Source organism: Chenopodium quinoa, unplaced genomic scaffold, assembly GCF_001683475.1.
Source record: "Chenopodium quinoa cultivar QQ74 unplaced genomic scaffold, ASM168347v1, whole genome shotgun sequence".
NCBI lineage: Eukaryota > Viridiplantae > Streptophyta > Magnoliopsida > Caryophyllales > Amaranthaceae > Chenopodium > Chenopodium quinoa.
This window is the reverse complement of record NW_018745410.1, coordinates 4444019-4457370: the sequence shown is the minus strand read 5'-3', so window position 1 is coordinate 4457370 and position 13352 is coordinate 4444019.

The window sequence follows — 13352 nt, the reverse complement described above, 5'->3', positions numbered from 1 at the left end:
TTGGGACCAAACCCTTAGAAATTAAACCTTTCTCGTCTAGGGCGAAGGCAACTTCGAATATGGCTAGGTGTTTCAAAGTCTAATGAATGCGGAATTTTGTATTTGAGAAAAGCTAGTTTAGAAAAGAGAGAGAATAATCAAGATAATCTTGATGAGAGTTGGTATATTGAAAAGAGAAAACCGGTTCCAACTGGTTAATGAGAACGGAGTTTTTACGACGTTATTTATAAAGAAAATCAGCCAAAAAGATAAAATATCAAAACAGAGTTCTGGCGCACATAAAACTGAACTAGCGCCAACGCTGGCAGGTGCCAAGCATAGCGCTAGGTGCTACAACTGGCGTTTGGCGCTGATTTAAAAAACCACGTGTTTTCTTAAAATCAGATAAAAATTGCCGTACAGGAGGATAAAATCGTATTTTTCCTCAAAAATGCTCTTTGATTTTAATTAAAACTATGAAAAGTCAACAAACGTCAATTTATCAATGCTAATTGAATTAGGAATGAAAAGAACCTTCTAGAAGAATCTAGAAGACCGAATCCATTCCTAATTGCATTAGGAATGATAAATCTATATTAGGCCTTCCCCTAGATCATTGGGCCGCATATAAGGCTCAAACCGGGCCCAGTTCTGTAAATTGGCTATAACTTCCTCAATATTCTTCGGAATTGGGCTTTTAATATATCGTTGGAAAGCTCTTGTCAAGCCCCATCCAACTACACTACTATTGGACCCATATCATGGACCAACCAAACTGGATTGGCTGTTTTCTTAAAATAAGTTTTCAAAAACAGAGAGAAGAGAAAAAATTAAAACTATTCGCAACACTAAACTTTCCATACTTCCACTTCATTCGATTATGATTCGACTTGAAAGGTACTCATCACCGGGTTTGGTTTTGGGGAGACACAAATGGGTGTCTACAGTATCCATCAATTTACCCACTCAAAATAATAAATACAAGTTGTCTTATAAGTTATAACACATGATAGTTCTTACAAGTATTTGTTATCTTATAATTTAAATTAATACAAATAAATAATACTCATATAGGCTTTCGCACTTTCTATCACTCGTGGGGAGAAAAATAAATTCTAAAATTAGTCTTGGTATACCAAACCTGATACCCAATTTCCCCGGCCCTTAGTATTCATCAATATATTTACCCACCCAAAAATAACAAACATGTATTTTATCCACCAATAAGTATATTTTTTCACAAACATAGTGACAAAAATTATCACATCATATTCATATACAACGGGCAACAACATCTAATGAAATATATGCACTAATAAATAGGTATTTATATGCTATGTAGTGTATATGAATAGAAAATAATAATTCAGATAAAGGAAAAATATTAGTTACTTATAAAGTTACATATTATATTTATTCAAAAAAAAAAAGTATACATAACTTATTTTGAAAATATAAGCATTAAATTTTGTAATGAAATTTAGGTATCGGATTCCTAAATCTTCACAATTTGGAAACTCGATATTTTAATCTAAAATTATATTAGCAGGTAATGCACAATATTTGAATATATAACTATTAAGATAAAAGAAAAAATATTAGTTACTTATAAAGTGTACATATTATATTTCCTCCAAAAAAAAGTATACATATTATATACAACTTATTTTGAAAATATAAGCATTAACTTTTGTAATGAAATTTAGGTATTGGATACTTCCTAAATCTTCACAATTTGGAAACTAAATATTTAAATCTAAAATTATATTCGCGGGAAATGCGCAGTATTTGACAATTAACATAAATAAAAAAAATTAGAACATAATATAAGAGGAAAAGTTCATAAGTGAAAATAATAAAGGATTATAATCAAAATATTTCACTTATGATACTTACAAAAATGCTATATATACTTGCAATATCTTTCAAATTATGTGGTAGATGTTGAGGGTAAAAATACCCCGTACACGTGGACCAGTTAGAGGGCGACACGTGTCACAATGGGAAGATGCCACGCGTCCAGCTTAAAAGCGCTCAAAGGGCTCAGGCCAATCCTGTAGCGACATGTGGCCCAATGAGAGGGTGACACGTGTCATTATAGGAAGACGCCACGTGTTTAGGGCATACATGACCCCTGAAATCAGCACGCAAAAGAGGCCTAATTACATCAGGGTCCAAATCCCGAGAGATATCATTAAAAGCCGCAAAGCGGCGCCCCCAAAGCGACACGTGGCGTTCTCCGATTGCGCAGCCAATCACATCACGCAATTTTAGGGTACAAACCCTAAAAAGGGGCACAAGCTCCATCCCTATAAATACCCCAATCATTTATGATGGGAGGGGGGGATTAAGACGTTACAAGAAAAAGAGTGTTAATAGCTCCAACTTCTCTCTACTTTCTCTCTCTAGCCTTTTCCGTTTCCGATCACTGACTTGATCGTCGGAGGAAAATATTCCGAAAAACGGAATATTCATTGTTTTGCAGGTGTATCAGCCTCATCGCCAGAAGAGCGTGACTAGTATCCGAGGAAATCCAAAAAACCCCCGAAACATTTGGCGCCGTCTGTGGGGATACTCGTCCGTTATGGCAATAGACGGTCAGACACCTAATCAAGGCAAGGACGAACATGTAGAGGATATAATCCCTACAATCCGTACCAGCGATCCGCTGATTGCCACATTTCAAGAAGCCGATGACCCTCCTGTTACCGCAGCCTCTCTAAAGGCCGCACTGAACAAGCTCCGAAAGGAGTTTGAGAGCAACAGAGCCTCTACCTCTAGGCAGCCGCCCAGGAGAGAGGGGGAGAGGGCTCCAAAGAAAGCACAAAGCAAAGCGGCTAATGCAACGGACGCTGGGAACACCCTATTTCGTAGGCCGACTGGAAGATCCTCAAGGGTACCACGAACAAATTTCTCTAATTTGTTGGCAAAAATACAGTCGGCTGGGGGGAGGAGTAGGCAGCCTCGAAGAGAAGAGCTAGAGCCGTCTAGACGATGGAAGGACGCAAGGGATTACCTTCGGCATAAACAGCGGGAACGTGCCCCTTACTCGGACACGACCTCAACCCCAACTTTGCCGGATGATTTTTCAAATCATACTCTCTCCCAGCATACCAACACGGCCATCTCCAACAGAAGTCAGGCTGTCCGCACTCCAACTCCTATTCCTGTTGTCCGCACTCCAAATCCTATTCCAGTTCAATCACTTTAATATCAACCTCCCCAGGGTTTCAATGGCTTGATGCAGCGGAATCCCCAAGTCTTCGGACAATATGGGCCATACGGAAAGGCTTACGGTCAGGCTCCCTACCTGGCTGGACTGTTTGTGCAGCCACAACCAATTGACTGGCAGATGCGCCTGCTGACTCTGGGAGATAAGCCGCCTCCGTTTTGGCAAGATATTTGAACTGCCCCTCAGCCGCCAAAGGTGAAGAGTGTACTTGTGGGAGATTATGATGGTACGAGAAACCTAGAAGAACACATCACCTCGTATAGAAACCCGATGTACTTTCAAAGTGTAGATGATGCTACCTGGTGCAAATGATTTCCGGCCACTTTGAAGGGTGTGGCACATGATTGGTTCAATAGCCTCCCGGCCAGATGTATCAATTGCTTCACTACTCTTAGTTTGCTGTTTGTGGGAAATTTTTCATACAACAAACTGCCTTGAAAGACTAGACTTAATTTGGCAACAATTGTTCAAGGGAAGAATGAGGGCCTACGGTCGTACGTCCAGCGATTTAACCAAGAAAAAGCCCAAATTCATAATCTGCCGGATGAAATGGCTTACTCTGAATTTCTCCGGGGATTAAGGCATAATGGTTTTAAATTTGACCTGGTAAGGAAAAAGATTCGGACATACGCAGGTGTTTTGCGAGAAGCCAAAGCTTATATTGAAGCGGCGGACTTTTGTTCGCTCACAAAATCTGAAGCGTCGGCCAAGGGGGCTGAGAAGAAACAATCTTCTCAGCAAGACTCGGCCGACCAAAAGAAAGAAGGAAAAAAGAGAAAAGAAGTCTAGGTGGCCGATGGCCAGCCGCAGAAGTCCAAGAAGGTCAAGACGTACGAGCCCCATTATGAGTTCAACAAGGATTGTTACTTCCTCTTGATGGAAATCAAGGATAAGTTTGAGTTTGAAAAGCCACAGCCGTTGAGAGGCCCGGCTCAGTCCAGGAACAAGAACAAGTACTGTCATTACCACAAGGACGTGGGGCATGACACAAACGATTGCATCAATTTGAAGAGATTGTTGGACAAGCTAGCCGAGAAGGGCATGCTGAATTCTTATATGACAAAGTCCAAATTTACTTACACACAAACAAACAACACGTCCAAGAAGAGGCAGAAAAATGATAATAACAAAGACAAGGAAGATGATGGGAATATCACTAACTCAGGCTTTCTGGCCGTGATATCAGGAGGTTTTGATTCAGGCGTCCCAACCATGAAAGGGATCAAGCAGGACGCCTGGAACTAGAGAAAGGTGATGTAAGCGGATGCAGTAAAAGTCGAACCCTTTCCCGAAGTAATCATCAGCGAGGCTGACCGGGGGGAGGTCAAAGACCTGCACAATGATCCCATGGTTTTCATTATGAAGATAACCAATTTGAAGGTTGGACGAATATTGATTGATATGGGTAGCTCGGCTGACATCATCAGCTTGGCCGCCTTGAAGAATCTAAGCTTCCCAAAGGATGCTCTTCAGGACATCACTCACCCATTTGTAGGATTTGGGGCGAATATTATCCACCCAGTTGGGCGGATAGACCTACCAGTCCGCTTTGGGCAAAAAGGGGAAGGAAGAGATATGGTTGTCCGCTTCCTGGTCATAAAAGAGCTGACTGGGTATAATGTCATACTCGACCGTCCGACGCTGAACGCAGCCAAAGCAGTCATTGTACCTCATCTAATGCTGCTAACGTTTGAGAGGACGGACGGAAAAATTGAGACAATCCAAAGAAGTTAGAAAATGGCTAAGGAATGTAATCAGTTGGCCGTTAAGCCTACAGCCCGCGGACCAAAATCGTCCGAGCCAAAAGAAGAAGGAACCTCACTCCCAGCATACCAGGTCAGCCAGAAGCGAAAGGCGGCCAAGATAGAGCAAGCATAACATCTAATGACTGTCGGCCAGCCAGAAGAGTTAAGGCCCCAGCCGGCTGGCAGTCACCAAGATATAATGCTTGACCCCGATCAACCAGGTCGGACGGTTAGCATAGGCACTATAGATTTGGGAATGCTTAGGGATGAGTTAGTTCAACTGCTGAGAGAATTCCAAGATGTATTCGCATTCGATGTTGGTGAGATGCTAGGAATAAGTCATGACCTGGCCGTGCACAAGCTGGCTGTGAACCTAGCCGTTAATCCTGTCCGTCAAAAGAAAAGAAATCATGGAGAAAAGAGGAATCGGGCGGCCGCAGCTGTGGTAAAAAAGCTGCTGGAGGCGGGTTTCATTCGGCAATGTTATTACCCAAACTGGGTAGCTAATGTAGTTCTCGTGAAGAAGCCGAATGGAACTTAGAGAATGTGTGTGGATTACACCGATCTAAACAAGACATGCCCTAAGGATAGCTTTTCCTTCCCCAAAATCGACAGCCTGGTTGATTCAACGGTCGGGCATGCCCTGATGAGTTTTATGGACAAATACTCCGGATTCCATCAAATTCCCTTATGGGAAGAAGATCAAGAGAAAACAACGTTCGTAACTGAGTAGGGGTTGTACTGTTATAAAGTTATGCCATTCGGCCTCAAGAATGCCCCAACTACCTTTGAACGACTTATTAATACAGTCTTCAGAGATCAGCTCGGCCGGAATATGGAGGCGTACATTGATGACATGATTGTCAAGTCAAAAGAGCCGGCCGACCACCTGAAGAATCTGCGAGAAACTTTTACTGAACTCAGGCGACATAAGATGATGTTAAATCCTAAGAAATGTGTCTTTGGTGTTGAGTCCGGTAAATTTCTCGGATTTATGATTGACAAACGTGGAATTGAGGCCAACCCTGAAAAGATTCAAGCTGTCCTGGGCATGAAGTCACCAAGGACGATTAAGGAAGTACAAAGACTGACCGACTGTTTAGCAGCACTTGGTAGATTTCTGTCAAGGTCAGGGGATAAGTGCCGTTATTTCTTTAAAACTATCAAGAAGAAAGTCATGTTTGAGTGGACAGAAGAGGCCGAGGAAGCATTCGTACAGCTAAAAAGCCACCTTCATACATTGCCTCGGCTCGTCAGTCCACTCAAGAATGCGAAGCTATTTATCTATCTCGCCATCTCTGAACACTCTCTAAGTGTCGTCCTACTTGCTGAACGGGACGACCACAAGATCCCAGTCTATTTTATCAGCCATGTTCTTCACAACGCCGAGCTGAGGTACCCCTCTATTGAAAATTTTGGATTGTCATTGTACATGCATTGCATCAAAAAAGCTGCAGTCGTAATTCTTTGCACATTCAATTGTGGTCTACACTGACCAACCTCTGAAGAAGCCATTTACAACTTTAGAGGCAAGTGGTCATATGCTCAAGTGGGCCTTGGAAAAGAAAGGCTTTGACATTACATTTGAGCCAATAAAAGCAATCAAAGGAAAAGCCGTTGCTGATTTCTTAGCTGAGATGACTCGGCCTGACCTTCAGCCGGCCGGAGATCAGATCTGGAAGGTGTTTGCGCGGTAGTGCTACAGCTACCAAGTGTGGTGCAGGTATCATATGTCAGTCTCCCAAGGGAGATAAGTTTGAGTATGCTCTGAGATTTCAGTTTCAAGCCTCTAATAATGAGGCCAAGTATGAAGCCCTCCTGGCCGGCCTTAGAATGTGTAAAGCGGCAGGAGCAACAAAAGTGGATGTAAGCTCGAACTCCCTACTTGTAGTCGGCCAGGTGAACGGAGACTTTGAGGCAAGGGAGCCGACTATGATGAAATACCTGAAGATTGTCAAGGAGGAGGCCAAGGGCCTAGATCATTTTACTCTGCAACAAGTTCTTCGTTCGTCTAATCATCAGGCGGACGACCTCTCTAAATTAGCATCCTCAAAATCATGTGATACCCCAGATCAGTATTTGGAGGTAAAGGAAAGAAGGAGTATTGATGCCGAGCCGGTACATATCATTGATAGAAGCTCCACTTGGATGGACAGGATCATTTCTTATTTAAAGGATGGATTACTTCCGGCCGATCCTAAAGAGAGCTAGCTGATAAAGAAGAGAGCGGCCTGGTTCGAAATGAAGCAAGGGGAGTTGTTTAAAAAGGCATTTGTGAAGCCGTACCTGAATTGTATTACTCTTGAGAAAGGGCATGATAAGCCGTACATGATGTTTAAAAAGGGGTAGTGCGACTCTCATATTGGAAGACGAGCCTTGGCTGAAAAGGCTGCCCATCTGGGCTACTACTGGCCGAGCTTAAAGTCGGACGCCATGAAAATGGTGAAAAAAATGTGACAAGTGCCATAGATTTGCAACCTTGATCCATCGCCTTGCTAACAGTCTGCCGGCCATAAGTAGTCCGCTCCCCTTTGCCAAATGGGGGATGGATATCTTAGGGCCGTACACGCCAGCATCCGGTCAAAGGCGTTATGTGTTTGTAGCAGTAGACTACTTCACAAAGTGGGTGGAGGCCGAGGTTGTATTGGGCATCAAGTGGATGGATGTTTCAGCCTTCATATGGAAGAGTATCATTACACGTTTTGGTGTTCCTCAGTCTATGGTGTTTGACAATGGGCCCCAGTTCGAAATGCCCAAACTTAAGGGGTGGTTGGAAGACCAGGGCATAGCTCATTGCTTTGCTTCGGTTGGCTGACCACAAGCCAACAACCAAGTAGAGGCATACAACAAGTTGATCTCCAATGGTATCAAGCGCAAGCATGAAAAGGCAGGCGGCCTATGGGCTGATGAGTTGGTCAATGTATTGTGGTCCATACGAACAACGGCCAAGAGCTCCACAGGGGAAACCCCATTCTTTTTGGTATACGGTGTTGAGGTTGTTCTCCCAATTGGGATGTATGAGCTCACTCTTAGGGTGATGCTATATGATGAAGCGGCCAATGGGAAAGCCATGAAGACTGCCCTAGACTTCCTTCCAGAAGCTAGGGGCAATGCGGCGCTTAGGCATGAAATTTATCGCCTAAGGATGAAAAGGGCATACAATCGTCGAGTATCAAAGCGTCCGCTAAAAATAGGAGATCTGGTCCTAAGGAAAATGGAGGCTGTGGGTCGGGCAAATGAAGATGGAAAACTGACCCCAAACTGGGAAGGGCCGTATCGAATCAGTGAAGAAGTATGAGATGGTACTTACCGTCTCGAAGCCCTGAACGACCGTCAGATTCCGCGTACATGGAACACTGACAACTTGAAGAAATATTATATTTAAGTTTTTAGTACTTTGCCAAAAGCTGTATATACAGCTAGGTCTGTTGACCGACCAATGTAAGCCGCACGACCACAACATTGTAATTTTGACAAATTAATGAAAAGTCAAACATTGTTATATTATTTTCCATTCTACTTATGCTTATTTACACTTTCATAGTCTACGCAGAAACGCCGCGTGAAACTTGTAACTAGGTTGCTTCCAACATAGCTACCCGGTTGTAAATAAAAAAAAATGAGTGACTTGACCTTAAGCCACATATATACGTCCGCTCCTCATTTAGACGGACGGAAAAGGTAAGGTATCCTATGTAACCCCTCTAATGGGGCAAGGGCATAACTAGGCAGTCTAGCCCAGCCAAACTTAGAAATATTTAAGTTGAGATAATATATACTTAAATTTTTTTGAGCATGTCCGAGCGATAGTTTCAACGGAAAGCTCGTATAAAGCCAATTAAACGGCCGAATAATATGTTGATTCGGCGTATCACCTAGTCCAAGGGCAATCATTACTATGATTTGATTAACTTGCTAGTAGTCATACCCCTCAAGGTATAAACTCTACCGAGTTAATCAAACTATTCAAAATATGGACTAGGCGAACGTCAAATAAAGGGGCATACCCCCCCATTGTACGAAAACGCAAAAACGTGCAAAAAAGTATGCATACGAAAATGCAAAAACATGCTAAAAGTATGTAAAATATGCTAATTTTGAAATAAATGAAAAGAAGAGCTTGAATTAATTAAAGACCACTCGAAGGGCGGCAAAATATCTTACAGAAACCGCTCAAAAAGGCAGCAAATAAAGAAAATAAAAATTGGCCAAAAAAGGCAGAACAAAGAGCTGATATCAAGGGGCAGCTGGGGCAGAAGCTGGATCCTGGCCTTGGACGGGCTCTTGAGAGGCGGGAAGGGACGTGTCCTCAGCAGGCGTCTCCTTGCTCTCCACTTCGCCGTCATTGCCGGCCGCCACTTCTTCATTTTCCTCATCCTCTAAGGTTGTTGGTGTGACGTCTAGCTTAGGAGAAGGCTGCCCGGCCTTCTTAGCCTCTTCCCTGAGGAAAACGAAATTGAGGCGTTTAGTGAAGCGCTCTTCATAAAAGGCCGCCTTGCCCTCGTCCACCATGAGCTCAAACGCCTCGAAGAAGTGGCTCTTCAGCCTATCCTCAGCATTCTATTCAATGCGGACGACCTCGTATGCGCTAGGGGCTTGAGGTGTCTTCCGTTGTAGAGTTAAGTCCTCAACGGACTTCTTTAAAGTTTCCACCTCGGCCTTAAGGGCGTCCGCCTCGTCCAAGGCCTCCTTCAAGTGTTTTTAGGCTAATACCACCTCACTTTTGAGCTTTTTAGAGGCCTTGAACCCCTCTTTCCAGCGCTGGCCGTCCAGGAGGGCTTGATCCCTCTCCTGCCTCATGGTGTCTCTAGCTAAGGTCTCTTGTTCGAGGGCCTAAACCAGCTTCACCAGATCTTCTGCTTGCCTGGGTCTCAAAATATCTCCCTAGTTACAACATCTTGGGCCTTCTGGACCTTGTCCCAGGCGCGCTTCAGCTTTTCGTTTTCTTTGTCCTTCAATTCAAGGAAGGCGGTCAGCCGCAAGAAAAGCTGCGTACAAGAGAAAATGGGTTAGTGGATCATAGAATGAAAAATTGGCTAAGTATGAGGGTCGAAAAAGTTACCTCAGCGCTGCAGTTGATCATTGGGCCGAGGAAGCCCTCATAAATTCCCCGCAGCTTATCTCGCTGCTCAGCGGGGACGGCTTGGGCCATGGCTTCCTGCATGGCCTTCTTATCCGCCCCAGTGAGGGACTGGCCAGGCAGCTTCATTGTCAGCTCCTCCGTAATATCTATACGCGGGCGCAAAGAGTTTAACTTAAGCTCAATCGGGCTTATAAAAAACAAAATAAAATATGCAAAGTTACTCGAACTGACCGTCAGAGAACTCGGAGCGTTAAGGGGATTGAAGGTGAATGACAGAGGCGGTGCAGGCTCGTCACCCTCCTCACCCGTCCGGCCAGGCTGGTCGCCGGCCGACTGAAAGGCTTCAAGCCAATCAGATTCTTGGACTCTTTGTACGGGCGAAGTCACTTCTGGCCCGGTCGGTTTTGCCGGGGTCGACTTACCCCTACTGTCCGATTTCTCATACTTATCATGAACCGGCGTGGCGGCCGAATCCATGGACTTGGAAGCCCCTCTATCACCCAGCCGGGGTTGTTCTCCTTTGGACTGCTTGGAGACAGTCCGCGACGTAATCTTCGCCACAGTGGTGGAAGTGGTCTTAGAGGGGACCATCTTCCTTTGCTTGGATGCCTTCTCGTCCTTGTCCGTCTTGGAAGCAGGGGACGACTGCTTTCGCTTGGACCTAGGGCTCAGAGTCGACAGCTAAAGAAAGGCAAAAGTTAGCGAAAAATGAGCAGGACACTACATTAGTGTCCGTGTCTAGCTAGGAAGGAGATCCCTCCCATCATGCCAACACGGACGCAATGATACGTCCGTGAGAGCCCAGAAAGGAGGACCTTCCCCGCATACCAACACGGATGAAAAGAAGAAATGTAGGTAGAAAGGATGTTCTTACCCCCTTAGATTGCTCGTACAGCTTCTGACGAGCCTTGTAGCGGGCCAAGTCGATTTCAGCCATGCTCACCTCCCCCTTCTGTTTTGAGTCCAGCATCTTGTACGCCTCAGCTGTAAAAGAAAAAGAAGAAAGTGTTAGAAAAATTTTCAATTTCAAATAACGTACGTACATGCAAAAACTATATATAACCAAGCGTCCACCTTGGGGCTAGTTCTTGTATAGGTCGTAGGCCAACATGAACGTAGGGTCCCAAAGCCAACTGGATAAAGGGACCCAATTACTCGGAACGCGCTCAGTTTTGCCGTTCCTCTTCACCCTCTTGACCTTGAAGAATTCAAGTTAATGCTCTTGGCTGGGATAGACGGGTGGCTTATCAGGCTTGAGGTCCCCGCGTCCAAGCTAAATTGGTTCAGCGTTAAACCGGTTCATCCACAAATTAAATTCAACATCTTTGGTTTTGATGCGGTAGAATCGGTGCTTCCAATCACGCCATTTGGAGACGCGGTTAACCACCATCATGTAGTCCCTGTTGGAACTCAGAATGAGCCAACCGTCCGTGTCTTCGTCTAGCTTGGTTAGTGAGTGCATCTCACGTAAGACTGCAAAGTCCAGCTTGAAGCCTTTGCAGATGCATGTCACTAAATTCCCAAAAATATTCAACTAGCTGTTCGGCATCAGCTTGAAGAGAGCAATGTCATATTTGTCCAAAATGGTGCGGACGAAGGGGTGGAGAGCGCAGTCCAACGTCTAGGGTCGCCATATAAACGCTGAAGGACCTTTGACGCGACCTCTCTTCCTCCCAAGCATCCACAACATGCGACTTCCTTGGAGGCTGAATCTCAAATCCCTCCCCAAGGTGGAGGAATGCCTTGTATGCCTCAAAATTGTCATTTAGGTAGCCCAAGGCTATGCTACCCACTGTATAGGCATACGGATCCTTAAAGTTGTCAATGTTGGCGACGTGTTCCTCGGCTGCCGCCTCGCCCTCGGCCGCTTTCTCAACCTCTTCCTCCTCCTCTTGTTGAGGAGCACTACCAAACTCAGAAGACAACACTCTATCCAGATCGGCTGCCTCTGTTGAGCTGCGGCCCCTAGAGCTGCAACCGCCCTTGGATGAGGGAACGTCTTCAAGAATTAAGGGGCTTTTCCCCATGTCTTTGGCAGTGTTCGCCTGACTCCCTGTAGGAGGGGCACTACGAGGAGGTAGGTCGGACGGTTCATTAATCAAGATCCCAGTCCTTGGCATGTGCGACCTGCCATATCGAAGATAGAGTTCAGAAGGGGTTGGGACGGACGGTTCAGCGTCCGCCCAGGAAGAGGAAGGAGGTCCTTCACGAAGTAGCAACTCGGCCGCATCCATGACCGAGTTAGCATATTGGGGGAACATTAATCCCGGAGTTCGCCCGGACGTTCCCACTGCGGCAGAAGCGCCCTGAGTTCTTTGGTGCTCCTCAAAGGAAGAAGTTACTTCCACGGCCGAGCAGTGAGTGCCCATGGAAGCGGTCGTAGGAGTGGTGGAAGGAGTTTCTAAGTCAGTGTTGTTAGGGTCATAAGGAGGCCTAGGGTGCACCAGACTACCGTCTGGATTTCTGGCCGCATGACGATCATGCGTCTGCATTGTTCTTGCCATGTTCGACTGCAGGGACATAGAAGAATAGGTGGAAGTGAGTTGGTACGCACTAGAAATGGACCCACTCCATGAAGGAGACAACTCATCTCTGTCCACTCTAGACTCCTCATTCCCAGGCAAATGGTCGGCCTCATGAGGAGAAACGGACGAAGCCGAGTGTTGAGCCAGATTTAAAAATGAAGGGTAAAGAAATAAAAATGCAAGTAAAGGGAAAGAAAACAAGCGACCTACCTTTGTACGTGTAGAAAACTTGAAAAGTCTTGAAGGTTGAACGAAAAACTAAAAAAATGTGTCCGGAAATCTCAAAGGCACGCCGGAGCTCTCGAAGATTCAAAGAAAATGGCACTTTCTCCCTCTAAAAGCTCTGACTTCTCTCTAGAATTCTCAAGAATGTAAAGTGCCAAAATGAGGTCAAACCCCTTATATTTATAGGCAAAAATTATGGGGATAGGATGGTAAATTCACCTTTGCCGCCTAAAAAAGGTGAACGGTTATAATTTGAAAATTTAGCCTAGAATTTGAAGGGGCAAAAGACAATGTCTTTAGAGTAGGCGGAAAAGAAGACGGCCTAATAACGGCACGTCCAAAAATAAACGGATAAGAAGACGAAGCTAAAGTTCCCTCCGCAATGGCTAGACGGTCGATTTTCCCAAAAACGAGACGGCCTACTGATGTCCGCGCCCTCCGCAAAGATGGGCGTTCGCTTGAAATTTTTAGGCGGACAAAAGCCGCCCATCAAAACCCTAATGTACCCGTGCGCCCCAAGGCTAGTTAAGATCAGAGGAGACGGCCTGTAAGCGTATGAGCCA